The sequence below is a fragment of the Solea senegalensis genome, unplaced genomic scaffold (assembly GCF_019176455.1).
Source record: "Solea senegalensis isolate Sse05_10M unplaced genomic scaffold, IFAPA_SoseM_1 scf7180000016105, whole genome shotgun sequence".
In the NCBI taxonomy this organism is placed as follows: Eukaryota; Metazoa; Chordata; class Actinopteri; order Pleuronectiformes; family Soleidae; genus Solea; species Solea senegalensis.
The window spans coordinates 1-14,832 of record NW_025321593.1 but is presented as its reverse complement, the minus strand read 5'-3'; positions in this window follow the sequence as shown (position 1 = coordinate 14,832).

The window sequence follows — 14,832 nt, the reverse complement described above, 5'->3', positions numbered from 1 at the left end:
TATTGAGGATGACAATGTTCACATTCTGGCCAGGGAAGACAGGTGGTTTGAAAGAGGAGTGAAGGAAGCCATCTATGTTAATTCAACAGAGGATGTGGGCGAAGACACCAACTACCACAAAACGTCTTCAAGCAAGTCCAGGACCTGAAGCATGTTCAGGTATTGATTCGACAGCTGTGAGCTCCAACATCACAACAGCCAAGACATGACTTTATTTCATAAACCTATTTTAAGGGAATGAGTCAGGGACAGTTTTGTCATGACCATCAGCATAGAGCATCATGGTAAAAGTGCAGTATCCACCCTGCTGTTTGCTCCCATGATGATGACTTGGAAACATCTCCATAAAGACAGAAGCCTGAGGATCATCCCCTCCTTAGTGATGTATTTGTAGAGTGTTAAGGTCAGAGCCTCGGAGGAGACTCGCGCTGCTGCAACATGTGCAGGATATCAGGCTTGATCTTCCATGCCGAGAGTGCTCCAGATGTGTGTCGGCATGTGTGAAACTTGACCGCCGAAATTTGGCTCAAGGAATTAGACATACCAAAGTGCTGTTTACTCAGCTTTGATTCCTCAGATTAGAGAAAGAGCAGCGAGCACGGTGTTTGTGCTGATGTGACTCGACTCTGACAGCTGGGAGATGACATTCCAGGCTGTTACAAATAAACTGTACGGTCTGATGGAGGATTAATGCAAACCACCTCTTCACAATTAGTTTGTAAACCTTCAGTCAAACAGAGTAAGGCCTGAAACATGCATGTATTTTTGTTGTGCCACTTGGTTTTGAGCTGTTTCTGACCACCCACACATCGTCCTGGTTTGAGTTTGCTCTGGGCTCTGTGGTAAGGTCGTAGGAAAGCACATCTTTGCAGAGATTATGTTTTCATTTTCCAGGCTTCATCAAAATGATTGTTATCTTGGCACTCACCTTCCTGCTCTGCTAGTGCATTTATTTGTGTATTGAGTTTTACTCAGAGTGGGGGAAAAGACCACCTCATGCCCCCAAAAAAAGGCCTGGTGAAACTTATTCACACGAAAAACAGAACTTTCCCCACACAATATCTTTTCATTTTCATTTTTAAAACGTTTTCTGTAAACATGGTATTGTTTCAAGAAATGTCTTCATACGCATGGAACGACTGTAGTATATGGCAGCCCTGTATGTGGCGCTGTAACAGAAATATGCTATGATACCATCATGGTTGTCTACACAAAAATGTTACACAAAAAGAGTTTTTACCTTTAAAGGGGACATATTATGCAAAATCAACTTTTTAACCATTTTAATACTTATATTTGGGACTCTGGAGGCCCTACCAGTCGCCAAAGTGTGAAAAAAGAATACTCAGTCATGTTTTCGGGCTCCCCCTTAGTGTAAGTATAGGCCATAAAACACGTGATGTTACCGCCCCACCAGTAAGTTTACTTGGAGAGCTCCACCTTAGCTCCACCTTAGCTCCACCTTAGCTCCACCTTAGCTCCACCTTAGCTCCACCTTGTCCCTGCGAGAGTGCAGGCGAGGGAGGAAGAGCGGTATTATGTCAACACGGAGGGACAAGTGTGCTATTGGTGGCTGCACAGTGGAGCACAGTGTTTTACAGAGGATTTTATATATGAAGCTAATGTGCCGGATAAAGTGATCAGCAATCGTGTGTTCGTGTGTTCGCACCACTTCACATCAGTATTTAGTCAGCGACGTACAAACACACACATTGTTAAGAAAAGGTCACATAGAGGTCATAACTGACCATTCTGACACATCCTAATTAAACATATTTGTTCAGTACGTCCTCCATGACCGGAGCACAGACTCGGTGTGATACAGTCACATACAGCTGCAGTTTATGCAGCTCCAGCTCACTGAGCATGTCACTGACCTGTTCATTAGGACACCAGGGAACTATTTGAATTGGGGAAATAGGGTATAATATGTCCCCTTTAAATTATTGTGGGTGGTGGACAATACTGTGCTTGAGTTACATTTGTAGTCAAAAGACAAAGTGACCACATGTTGGAGCAACTTCCTTCCAAATCCTCACCAAAGTATAACAGTGTTTGGTTTTAAGTGGGGTTGTTAATGATCCACTATTAGCCAGTTAATTACTGTTAAGAATTGAACCAATAAAAATGAATTCATAAACCGACGGTAATCCGAGTATCATTCGTTCTTTTCATATTCAATTGAGATTGAGACCAAAAAACAACGTTTATTGTACTTTCAATTAATTGCTCAGATCAAACATAGGAAATACATAGGAAAACATAGGAAATGAAATAACGGGCCATTTAATTTGTACAGGAAGTTATTGTGTTCTTTGTGTGTTGCACTTGGAAGTTTAACGTTAGCCTTCAAAACCATACTGAGGATCAATCATGGAGAGTTTCATCTTGTTCAGAGGAACCAAACGGAACACAACATACAGTGTACACTGGGTACAATTGTGCAATCCAGTTGAAGACAGATAAATGAATTATGAACGGTCAAAACGACCGCTATGGTATTTCTAGTAGGTGCATTATTTCCGGTAGTTTGAGTGTTAATGATAAAAATTTGAATTGGTGAGGACAGAATTGTTGATCATAAATAGTGCTGGGGACTGATGCCTGTGGTCCCACCTGTGGTGATGTGGGCATTTAAGAATTGTAAATTATTGTCATAACATTTATAAAATGTTAAAATCGGCGCAGTTTTACTCATTGAACCGATGCCGATATGTTAAAAAATGACGAACATCGGCCGATAACAATATTAATGCCGATATATCGTGCATCCCTAGTATAAATCCATGCATTTCATATGCCCCCCCTTAAGACTGAGGTCTGGTGACGGGTCTGGGCGATGTCACTCCCATTTCCCAACATCTGACTTCCGTCGTAAATGGAATGCACCATTAGCCTTGGCCAGAATGTGGGCTGCTGAAAACCCACGGTGGTATATTTAGTAAAATATTCCCGCACCTGCATCTGACCTCAGATTGACCAGGATATGGACCACAGTCAGTGTCTCTGGGACTCTGTAAATGATACAGTGTGATAAGTGAATGAAGCAACTGTGGTGTGTAAGTGTGTGTGAGATTTGGTATGTCCCAGTTCATAAATCCCACCTATGCTTTCATGCTTTCATACCTCCCTGTCTGAGGAGTCCATTGTTCTGCTCACTGTTTTGAAGTTTGTCTTTCGGTGAGTTGAATTCAAACAAAGTCGTCTATCACCACAGCTTGTTGGAAAAAGTTCTCACCGAAGGATCCACTGGAAACACAGACCCCCGTGTTGTCCCATTCTTAGCTGGGTTTACTTTTTTCTGAAGAGGGTATACAGAGAAAGAAGTTGTACATTAGCCATTCAAGATTCAAGATTCAAAGTGTTTATTGTCATATGCACAGTAAAGAAACACGTTTCCCTGTACAATGAAATTCTTACTTTGCTGTCCACTCACAAAACACCAGCATAAAGTAGAAAAAGAGATGCTTTTGTAGAAAAAAAAGTATAAATATACATAAGAAAAATATAAATATTACAAATAACTAAAATAACATATATGCATACCCTAGCCATGAAGAACAACTTGCCATGTTTGCCCAATGCTTTGCCCCTTACCGGATATTTTGGAAACCAGTGTTGAAAGAGCTTTGCTAGCGTAGCGTGAAAAAGGTCTGTGTGGTTTTCTGAGAAGCAGCAATCAGGACAAAAGTTTGCTTTGTCAATGGCTGGAAAGTCGAAGAGGGAATTCGCAGTCATTCAGAAGCAGGGTGGGATTCAGACGTGTTCATTTTCCCGACGTTATGACCCCTTTCAGATGAAGTGAGGCAGAGTGGGAGTGACAAAATACAGACATTCATGCAACGACACCAAATACCTCAGTGAATATACAATAAAATGTGCTCCCTGGAGACGCTGCTGCGTCTGAGAGAAGTACGAATCATTGTCATCGCTGTCGGCCTCTGCGCTTGGATCCAAACAGAGCTTTTAAATTTATGGCTGACCCTTTGCTGTAAGCATGATGTATACTCTGAAGGTTGTTTGACCTGAAGCTCAGCAGTAAATATTAAAACTGTGCTGATCTAAGTGAGAGTGACGACCTCTCTGAGTCATTTGATGTCTCATCTGCTGTTTGACTCACACTTTACTCCAGCTGATGTTTGTAATGCAGGTAAAATCCAAATTAAAATAGGAAAATATCAATGTCACTCCAAATCTCAGTAGCCAATCAGCAGGCAGCTTCATAAGGTCCGCCCACGAACAAAATAGCTTCAATTCCATAAATATCGTGTTTCATTTTTTCCATTTTATTTTGAAAAACGAATGAACAAATTATATATGGATGTTCACTTAATGACATTTGGTGTCTTTTTAGCCGATATGGTGATTTTACACGTGTAAATCTCTGAAGAACGCTTCTGTGTCAGATATTAAAAACGTGTTGGCTTAGGTCGATTATTCCCTCGCTTTCGGACAGATAAAATGTGTCCCGAGCCGCTCGTGCTGGAGATCTGTTTCCTGTTTCCTGAAATTCCAGAATTGCAACAACCCTCATAGAGATATATATTATGGCTAGTATATTCAATTACAGCCAATAAAAACCCTCTTTAATGTTACACACTGGACCTTTAATGGGAAATAAAAGGGCGAGACTGGATATTAAGACAATTTAAAAGTTTGACTTTTACTTGTGGAATGACACTATATCAGACTGGTGTAAAATTTGGGGTCTCTAATCAGACTTTTGGCCTGAGTAATTGGACATGTTGCCCCCTTTTCTCTCAACTCACTTTAGCCCCAAGCTACCGCCTGTCGTCAGTGATACACAGAGGGGGGGGAGAGGACACCGGGACCACGATACCCACTCAGGGACGAGCTGTCAGAATCCCCTGAAACACGATCCCCTCCCAGACCAAAGCAATGGTTGTTTTTAGCAGGATTCTATGACGGCGGCAGCGGCAGGTCATCTGGGGAAAGAAATGACTTAAGAGCAGACGTTAGAGCGTTGGTGAAGTTCACGCTAGGTGGCGGTTTTTAAATTTAAGGACTCTGTGTGTGGATCTCAGTCCTGACACTGCCCTCAAGTGGAAGCCGTGGCGATGAGTGTCGTCGCACTCTCGTGTCACGGGGGTGAAAAAGCAAACAGTGAACGGGGAAAAATGATGAAAAGAGGCGATAAAAACATTCTTAATGTTCTTGGCTGCGTCGGTTACAGTCGCTGGTGTGACTCTTTCACTGTTCTTTCCACTTCTCTTGGCTCAGGCTCAATGCCAAGCGCTTTTCCAAAGGCTGTTTTTCAATTAGGAACCAGCTCTCTCTTGGCATTCCACGCAGGGAACAGAAGTCGTTGCCCTCGAGCAGCAGCAGCAGCGGCATCATCATCATCAGCAGCAGCAGCAGCAGCAGCAGCAGAAGCAGAAGCAGAAGCAGAAGCAGCAGCCGCCGTCCTCGGGGGCTGGAGGATCTTGGGGAAATTGACAGAGTCGTGCAAATTGTCACAGTTAAAAGCTCCTAATTGCCTGAAACCTTGAAAGCAAAGGCTCTTCTTGTGTGGCAGAAGTGGTGGTGGTGGTGGTGCTGCTGCTGCTGCTGCTGCTGCTGCTGAGGGAAAGGTTGATTGCATGTGTGGCATTTAAAGAGCAGTGAAAAGTGGAGGAGTGCGTTTTGTGTGGTCCGTCGCTCCGTGACTCGTCAAATCCTCTCCTTTTTAAACGGTTTGGTGATTGAAGTTTCATTCTGTTAGAGCTTGTGGTTCCAGTTTGGAATAACAAAGGCACTGTGTTGCATGTGTTTATGCACATGGGAACAATTGATGATCATTCTAATATACTGTATTATTATTATTTATGTAGTGAGTAAATCCTGCTACCAGGCCTGCTCAATAAAACAATAACAGCAATGATTGCAGATTGAGTAATTTTCACCAATAACAACAAAGCCGAAGTTCATGTATGGTGCAAAAACATGCGTATAATTACATACATATAATTGCTTTGGATGTTTCGCCTCAAATTTGTTGATTTGTTGTTGTGTTTTTCTCTCGGTCCAGAGAGAAAATCCTACATAAAGACATCACAGCACACAGGAGGTGTTCAAATCCTTCATTCTAGTTCCTCTTGTTGTCATCAATGGTAAATGTGACCACACGAGGCAGCAGCAGACAGCAGCTCCCGTTTCCCCGGGACGTCAAATCACTTGTTTTCTTTGGTGTGAGAGATGTAAATGTGTGGTGTTCATGTTTCTATGGAAAACATTAGCACTGATGAAGCCTTTAAGTGAGGATTTGTAGCAGGTACTCGTTTCCCCCTCATGTGTAATAGTCTTAAAGTTAGTGTCGTTAAAATCAAACATCTTGTGTACTGACTGCACTCCAAGTGATAGTCTGTGTTTTTCTGAAATGTGGTTGTGTGAGTTTCAGTCTGAGACACGGCTGAGGCTGGCTTCATAAAAATCTTCACTTGCTTAAGTCTATGATGTCTTAAAAATATGTTTGCCACTTTATCTCTCTGTGATGCGGCCTTTTTTTTACGACTGGAAACTAAAGTCGTTTCCTTTTCACACCATAGAAACCAACTCCATGGAGAAAACCGGCGATTTGAGCGCGCTGTGACACGGGAGCTGCTGGTCCTTAACAGTGATGTAAAGCAGTGAGGTGTGAGCCTTGTGTTCAGTGTTTAAAAGTCACATTTTCCTCACTGGCAGCCATGATTTCAGAGAGCGAGTGTCTCACGCTGGTTAATACAAGCATCGCTTCAACAAACTCTGGAACAATTTGGCTCTTTGGGAATATTTGAGGATTCATTTCCACGTTGTAAACAGGTGATGAGCACTTATTGGCTCCAGTGCCTTCATAAATCCCCTTTAATTCACTTGTGGTTTTGGTCCCGTAGGCTTAGTTACGCCGTCGCGTCAGTTTCTTTTATCTCATGTTTATCCAAATGTCCCACTCGTGTTTCTGTCAGCACGCTCACTCACTGCTTTCTCCATCACTATAATCTGCAACAATCCACACTGGGACAGAGACAGTGGAAAACCCTCTCAGTCAACACTGGATGACATGGTGTCTCTGATGATGATGATGATGATGGTGATGATGATGAAGACCTGGAGACGTGAAAATCCCTCCAGGATCACATTCCACGTCTGTCTGTGTCTGTGAGGGTGTCTTTGGTTTGTGTCCCTCTCTTGAATCCTTGTGTCCAGTCGGCTTCTTATTAACGTCTGCTTTATTCATCCTGGACGACTCTCAGTGGAAAGAGTGGACAGACATGCCAGCGTCGGGTCAGAGACGTTACCACCCTCTGTCCTGTCATGACCACACACACACACACACACACACAAGGTCACATCAAAGTAGTCACATAAGCTCATTTCATCTCAGCGTCTGCATTTGCTGCTTTTAAATTGATAGTTCCACGTTTTTAGAGCGTGATTTTTTGACTGTGCTTCAACCAGTCTCAACACAGAGGCTCCGTCTTGCTGAAAACATGGCTGATAACAGTAGAAAATTTGATTTCAGCCTCAACTCATAAAATCCACTTCACTTTATATCTCCAATATATAGTCCATAGAGAAAATCTGCGATTTAACGTCACAGCACACGGGAGCTGTTGATCCACTGCTGCCTCCATCACGAAGTTCAAATGTCTTATTTTGTCAATTCAGTATTGTGACAAATTTTGTTCAGATTTACCTCAGTGACACAAAGTGACCACACGAGGCAGCAGAGGAGCAGCAGCTCCTGCGTCCCAGCGCACTAAAAACTAGGGATGCACCGATATAACTATTTCCACGATACCGATATCCGATATTAATATTGCTGCTATGGCCGATAACCGATATCTACTGATATCGATATATGTTTTAAAAAAAGTTTCTGAAATGACAAAAGTTTGTACAGAATGAAAATCATGCAAGCTGAATTTTTGAATGTCTTCCTTTATTTTCAAAACTTGTTTTACCTCCAAATAACAAGGTCACATAAGACACAAGTAACCAACTACAAGTAAAGGTTTTTAGAAAACTTTACCACTTGTAGCAAGTGTGTAACTAAATGAAAGTACAGTTTAACTCCCTCAACTCACTAAACTCCTGTGAGAAAGTTTGGATCATAAATTACAAACATGAACATAAATAAAAATAATACCCTGTCAAAGTTACTGTAACCGAGATAAGGGCGTCTATACTGGGTACGTAAATAAAGTCAACAACCCTTCCTCCCGGCAACAACAACCGCGCCACTTACACAGTAAAACTACACAACAAATATGAGAAACAACACCTGACAAGCTCTACTAAGAGCTGCCATAATAAAAGAAAACATGTTAAAATACTTTATCAAACTTGCCAGTATTCATGGCAACCAGATATTTATTCAATTGCAAAACATCGGAAAAGTAGCGCCGACTTGGCAGGTTGTTGCGGGGTTCAATATGCGCTATCAACCGTCGGAACCCTCGGCTGGTCGTCAAGAGCAATCATTTCCATTACCTTGATCGTTATTGCCCTGGCCACTGTCTTCCTTTGGTCGAGTCCCAGCTGCGCTGCTTTCTTTTTGTCTGCTGCCTAATGTTACTAGCGTTAGCTTCCTGCCGTTGTTTGTGTACTTCAGGGTGGCAGTTTTTCAAATGACATAATCAAATTTGTGGTATTGAATGACTTGACGCGGAACCCTCCGCGCATTACCTCGACTTTGCAAGTGTTGCATAATGCTTTTCGCGTATCTTCTACTGACACCCTGAAAAATCGCCCACACCACTGACATTATCTCTCCTCAACACACACACACACACACACACACACACATCTTGTGCTGCGCTTGCGTCACTGACACTGTCATATGCCCAAACAAATGCCGCATGGCCTCCCCTTCCCGACACATACACAAACAGCAGTTAGACGGGTATAAACATCGGTTGTTAAAATCGGCGCAGTTTTACTAATTGGACCGATGCCGATATGTTAAAAAATGACGAACATCGGCCGATACCAATATTAATGCCGATATGTTAAAAAATGACGAACATCGGCCGATACCAATATTAATGCCGATATATCGTGCATCCCTACTAAAAACACTGATTTTCTCTCTGGACTTGTTTGTTAGAGGTCCACTCAGGTGACCTCACTCCTCCCTTTTCCACATGTGTCAGGAGACTACGGTGGCTTCTGCACAGCAGAGAGTTAAGTTGTTTGTTGCATGAAGCTTCTTCAATGCACAAAATGGCCGCCTGCATAAAGAAATACCCAAGTAAAGATAAAAGGTTTGAAAGATTAAACAAAATACACACTGGACCTTTAGGGAGCTAAGGTCTGTGTTCTGGCTGCTGGTTTCCAGGCTTGGCGTCACACGGGGGGTTGGTGGTGGGGGTGGGGGCTTTGTGTCTGGCTTTAGCGCTCACTTTCCGTCTCCACCACATTTAAAGGCATGAGTGACATTTGTGTCGACTTGAATCTGTGCTGCGAGTCGCTGACGACCCCTTTCATAGCATCTGTCGTCCTCCGTGCAGGCAGCTACTCCACTTAATAATAAAGAATTCTGTTTTATCAAGCCCTGATTCATGTTTCAAAGGCTGCTGCAGATCTGGAGTGGAAATAATTCAGGCGCTGGGTCTGATCCAGGCCCAGAACTTTGATCCCTCCTGGAGATCTTTTGTTTTTCTTTTGTTTTCTCCTTTAAATTGTTATGCCCCAGTCTAGGGGGCCTAGAACATAACAAGATAAGGCCTCATCTTCCCCAAGTCCCAAGTGACCACAAACGATTTTTAGTTGTATATCAAGAAATATAAAAAGAATGATTTATTTACAAAAGGAGTTTAAATGACAAAATTAGATGACAATATAACTTAATTGAGGGATAGGCTTCAGGGTGGACTACGGCCAAAATAACAAACAAAAAGGTCCCTGTCTAGAAAATAATAAACCTTACTTAATCGACCTTAAGGAAACCAAATGACAGGAAACTTACCTCCCTAACTAAATAAACAGGAAAAAATCCTGCCCTATAAGAAATCTTCATCCTGCCCTATCACTAATCTTTATCCTGCCCTATAAGAAACCTTTATCCTGCCCTATTGGAAACCTTTATCCTGCCCTATCAGAAACCTTTATCCTGCCCTATTGGAAACCTTTATCCTGCCCTATCAGAAACCTTTATCCTGCCCTATCACCTTTATCCTGCCCTATAAGAAACCTTTATCCTGCCTATCTATCAGAAACCTTTATTGAAACCTTTATCCTGCCCTATCAGGACCTTTATCCTTATCTATCCTGCCCTATCAGAAACCTTTATCCTTTATCCTGCCCTATCAGAAACCTTTATCCTGCCCCTTTATCAAATCACTGCCCCTTTATCCTGCCTATCTATCCTGCCCCTGCCTATCAGATCATCACTAACCTTTATCCTGCCCTATCCTTTATCCTGCCCTATCACCCTTTATCAGCCCTATCAGAAACCTTTATCCTGCCTATAAGAAACCTTTATCCTGCCTATCAGAAATCAATCCTTTATCCTGCCCTATCAGAAACTTTATCCTGCTCTATCAGAAACCTTTATCCTGCCCTATCACTAAATCCTGCCCTATCACCTTTATCCTGCCCTATCAGAAACATCCTGCCTATCCTTTATCCTGCCCATCAGAAACTATCAGAAACCTTTATCCTGCCCTATCACTAATCTTTATCTATCAGAAACCTTTATCCTGCCCTATAAATTTTTATCCTGCCCTATCAGAAACCTTTATCCTGCCCTATCGAAACCTTTATCCTGCCCTATCAGAAACCTTTATCCTGCCCTATAAGAAACCTTTATCCTGCCCTATCAGAAATCCTGCCCTATCCTTTATCCTGCCCTATAAGAACCTTTATCCTGCCCTATCCTTTATCCTGCCCTATCAGAAACCTTTATCCTGCCCTATCACTAATCTTTATCCTGCCCTATCAGAAACCTTATCCTGCCCTATCACAAACTTTATCCTGCCCTATCAAATCTTTATCCTGCCCTATCAGAACCTTTATCCTGCCCTATCACTAACCTTTATCCCCCTACCCTTTATCCTGCCCTATCAGAAATCTTTATCCTGCCCTATCAGAAACCTTTATCCTGCCCTATCAGAAATCTTTATCCTGCCCTATCAGAATCAGAAACCTTTATCCTGCTTATCATCTTTATCCTGCCCTATCAGAAATCTTTATCCTGCCCTATCAGAAACCTTTATCCTGCCCTATCAAACCTTTATCCTGCCCTATAAGAAACCTTTATCCTGCCCTATCAGAAATCTTTATCCTGCCCTCCCTTTATCCTGCCCTATCAGAAATCTTTATCCTGCCCTATCAGAAACATTATCCTGCCCTATCAGAAACCTTTATCCTGCCTATCAGAAATCTTTATCCTGCCCTATCAAAATCTTTATCCTGCCCTATCAGAAATCTTTATCCTGCCCTATCAGAAACCTTTATCCTGCCCTTTCATCCTATCAGAAACCTTTATCCTGCCCTATCACTAACCTTTATCCTTCTCCTGCCCTATCAGAAATCTTTATCCCCTATCAGAAACCTTTATCCTGCCTATCAGAAATCTTTATCCTGCCTATCAGAAACTTATCCTGCCCTATCAGAAACCTTATCCTGCCCTATCACTAATCTTTATCCTGCCCTATCAGAAACCGATCCTGCCTATCACTAATCTTTATCCTGCCTATCAGAAACCATCCTGCCCTATCAGAAACCTTTATCCTGCCCTATCACAAACTTTATCCTGCCCTATCAGAAATCTTTATCCTGAAACCTTTATCCTGCCCTATTAGAAATCTTTATCCTGCCCTATCAGAAATTTATCCTGCCCTATCAGAAATCTTTATCCTGCCCTATCAGAAACCGTTATCCTGCCCTATCAGAAACCCTTATCCTGCCCTATCAGAAATCAGAGCTCTGTCATAGGTTCATTAGACGTGGTTTGATGCTTGTAGCTGTCGTCAATATGCCCCAGAGACACCCATGGCACCATCATCAATGTGCTTGGGTGGTAATCGAGCGCCGATCGCACTCATCTAATCCATCATTAATCCCCCCGACACATGTAACATCTCTAAATACGTTCCGTGTGAATATGTAATTGCTTTTAGATAAGTATCAGAGGAATGCCTTGATCTGATGTATTTAGATTTAAACAGAAGATGGTTAATGAACATATGTGGGAGTCCTGAGGATATGGGAGTGACATTGAGCCATTGCTGTGTTGACTGATGACAGATGTACTGACCCTCCTCCTCGTCTTCTCATAACTGTGATTAAACCTCAGAAACAGAAAAAAGCCTTTCATCTGTTCCCTTTCATTCCTCAGAGGTCTTGCCAATTTTAGATATCAAGGCATATTAAAGGGATAGCCCAGGGTTTCTTTGAAGTGTGCTCATACGAGGTGCTGACACAAAGTGAAGTGAGCAACTCGTGCACTGGAAACCAGCGCGAGACATAGATTCTTACACTCTCTGTGATGACGTGGCTGACAGTGGGAACACAGGATTTAAGAAAATCTAGTCTGCAATACATTAAGATAATGTTTAACCCTGTTGTCTTAACAGATAAGATTTTTGTAAGCTACACCAAACCCCATGGAGAAAATCAGTGATGTAGGTGGTCTTCTGCTGCCTCGTGTGGTCACTTTGTGTCCCACTGAATCTGAACAAACAATTTCAAACACAGAAATGGTAAAATAATACATTTGAACTTACTGTGCGAGGCAGAGGTGAAACAACAACTCCTGTGAGCTGTGATGTAAAAGCACTGTTTTTCTCTATGGACTTTGGTGCAGGGAGAGTTAGTGGACTTTGAAAAATCTAGTGAGATAAAAACAGCAAACATATGCTTAGGACATGATAGACTTCATTACATGAGCCTCAACCTGGTCTCTGGCACGGGGGGGCACTCACAGTACTAGAACCTTATATGACCATACTGGAGTATCCCTTTAAGAAAGGATGGTAGGTGCTGACACAGAGACTCTGGATTACATTTAAAGCTCATATGTAGATTTTTTCGTGTTTCCATCCCCTGGGTTGCTTTAATCAATGAGAGGCTGGAGTCACTGATCTGTTCTTCTTGTCCCCCTTCATTTGGTTGGAATGGAAAATCTGTGTCATCTGACTAACCCCCCCTCCCCCTGTCCCCACCTCCACTGGTTCTGATTAGGGACGAGCGCTCCGGGAGTTCTGTTGCTCCCATGAACCACAGTCAGACCTGGTTCCTCCACTCTCTGCCCAAACACCTGGTCATTTTCCCATTGATCCCTGATCAAAAGGAGCTGTGAGAAGCTGCTTGTGTTGGTGTTGGAATGTATGATCATGTTTATCTTACTTTCATTGTAAAAGGTGTAAAATTCTAAAATTGAAACTTTTTTGGTGGTTTTGTGGTTTTAATTGGATTATAACTTCAGTGTCTTGTAAAAGTCTTTTTAAACCATGTCAAATAACTTGATTCCTCTTATAGACCTTAAAGAGAGTGAGTGAATGGTTGGTTATTTTCTGATGACACGTTGGATCCAATTCTTTTATTCTACAGCTTATTACAACTCTGTTGCTTGATTTGATTGACTAGCTGGGTAATTACCATTTGGTCCAGCGGAGGTCTTAGATCATATTTGAATGCCCTTTTGGCCTATCAGAAAGATGATCTGACTTTGTCTCGTTCCATTCACCAAATGATTTTGATAAATAGCAGATGTTCTCATTTATTGCTCTGTACATGTAGCTGAGTAACTTACTTACAATAAATGAAGATAAACCCCATAACTTTAGAAGAGACACAGGAGCTGCTGGTCCTCTGCTGCCTCGTGTGGTCACTTTGTGTCACTGAGCTCAATCTGAACGGAGGTTTTCAAACAACAAAATCACTAAAATAAGACATTTGAACTTAGTGATGGAGGCTGCGGTGGATCAACAACAGCACTGTGTGCTGTGATGTTAAAATCACTGATTTTCTCTCTGGGGTTTGGTGCAGACGGTGAGCGGTTTGCAAACCAACACAAACTTGCTGTTTATGTTGGAGGGTCATGGAGTTTGTTGTGTAGTGGCTAAAATTAGTTTCCTCTGTTTTCAGAGAAGGTGAACGAATGCTCAAGCTCGATCCCGGTGCAGGAGTAAATTAGCTGCTCTTCTTCTTTAGTTTCTTCTAATAATTTCCAGGAGGCTCAATGCTGCCCTCTACAGGATAACAATTACTCACGTTCATCAACACAGTTCAAAATATAATAAACCAGATTATACTTGCACCCAATTTTCTCATGTAATGAAATATGTAGTGGAATCTTCACCACGTGAACCAAAGTCTATCCCAGGACTTCTTCATGCTTTGCATGAAAACGTTCTGTGTCTCATGCTGCTTCATCAAAGCTATTTAGTCAAAAAGTTCTTAGTTAATGAGTCCAGGTAGAAGACTAGACCATAAATCCGTGTGAGGAACGAGCTGCTGCTGCTGCTGCTGGAGCAAAGGAACCTTTCCTCCTACAGTGAGCAGTGCCTTCTGAAAGATGGAAAACAGGTCGTTCTCGGCCCTCGTCAAGAAACTAAATCAAATTGAGGAGTCGCTGTTGCCCGAGGAATGAAGCTAGTAAAGAGCATTGCACAGGCTGTTTGTTGAGAGAGAGGAGAAGAAGAAAGAGATACAGAGGAGATGAATCAGGGAAGCAAAACAACCACAACAGAGCAAGTGAACGGCACAATGTAGGCTCTCCTTTAGTCTCCATGTGCGGTTTGGTCTATACGTCTGTCCAATATCACGCACTGTAAATCTCAAAAAGTTGTTGCCTCTCAAGCTTCAGAGGACTTGACATTAAAGGGATGGTTAAGGTTTTTTGAAGTG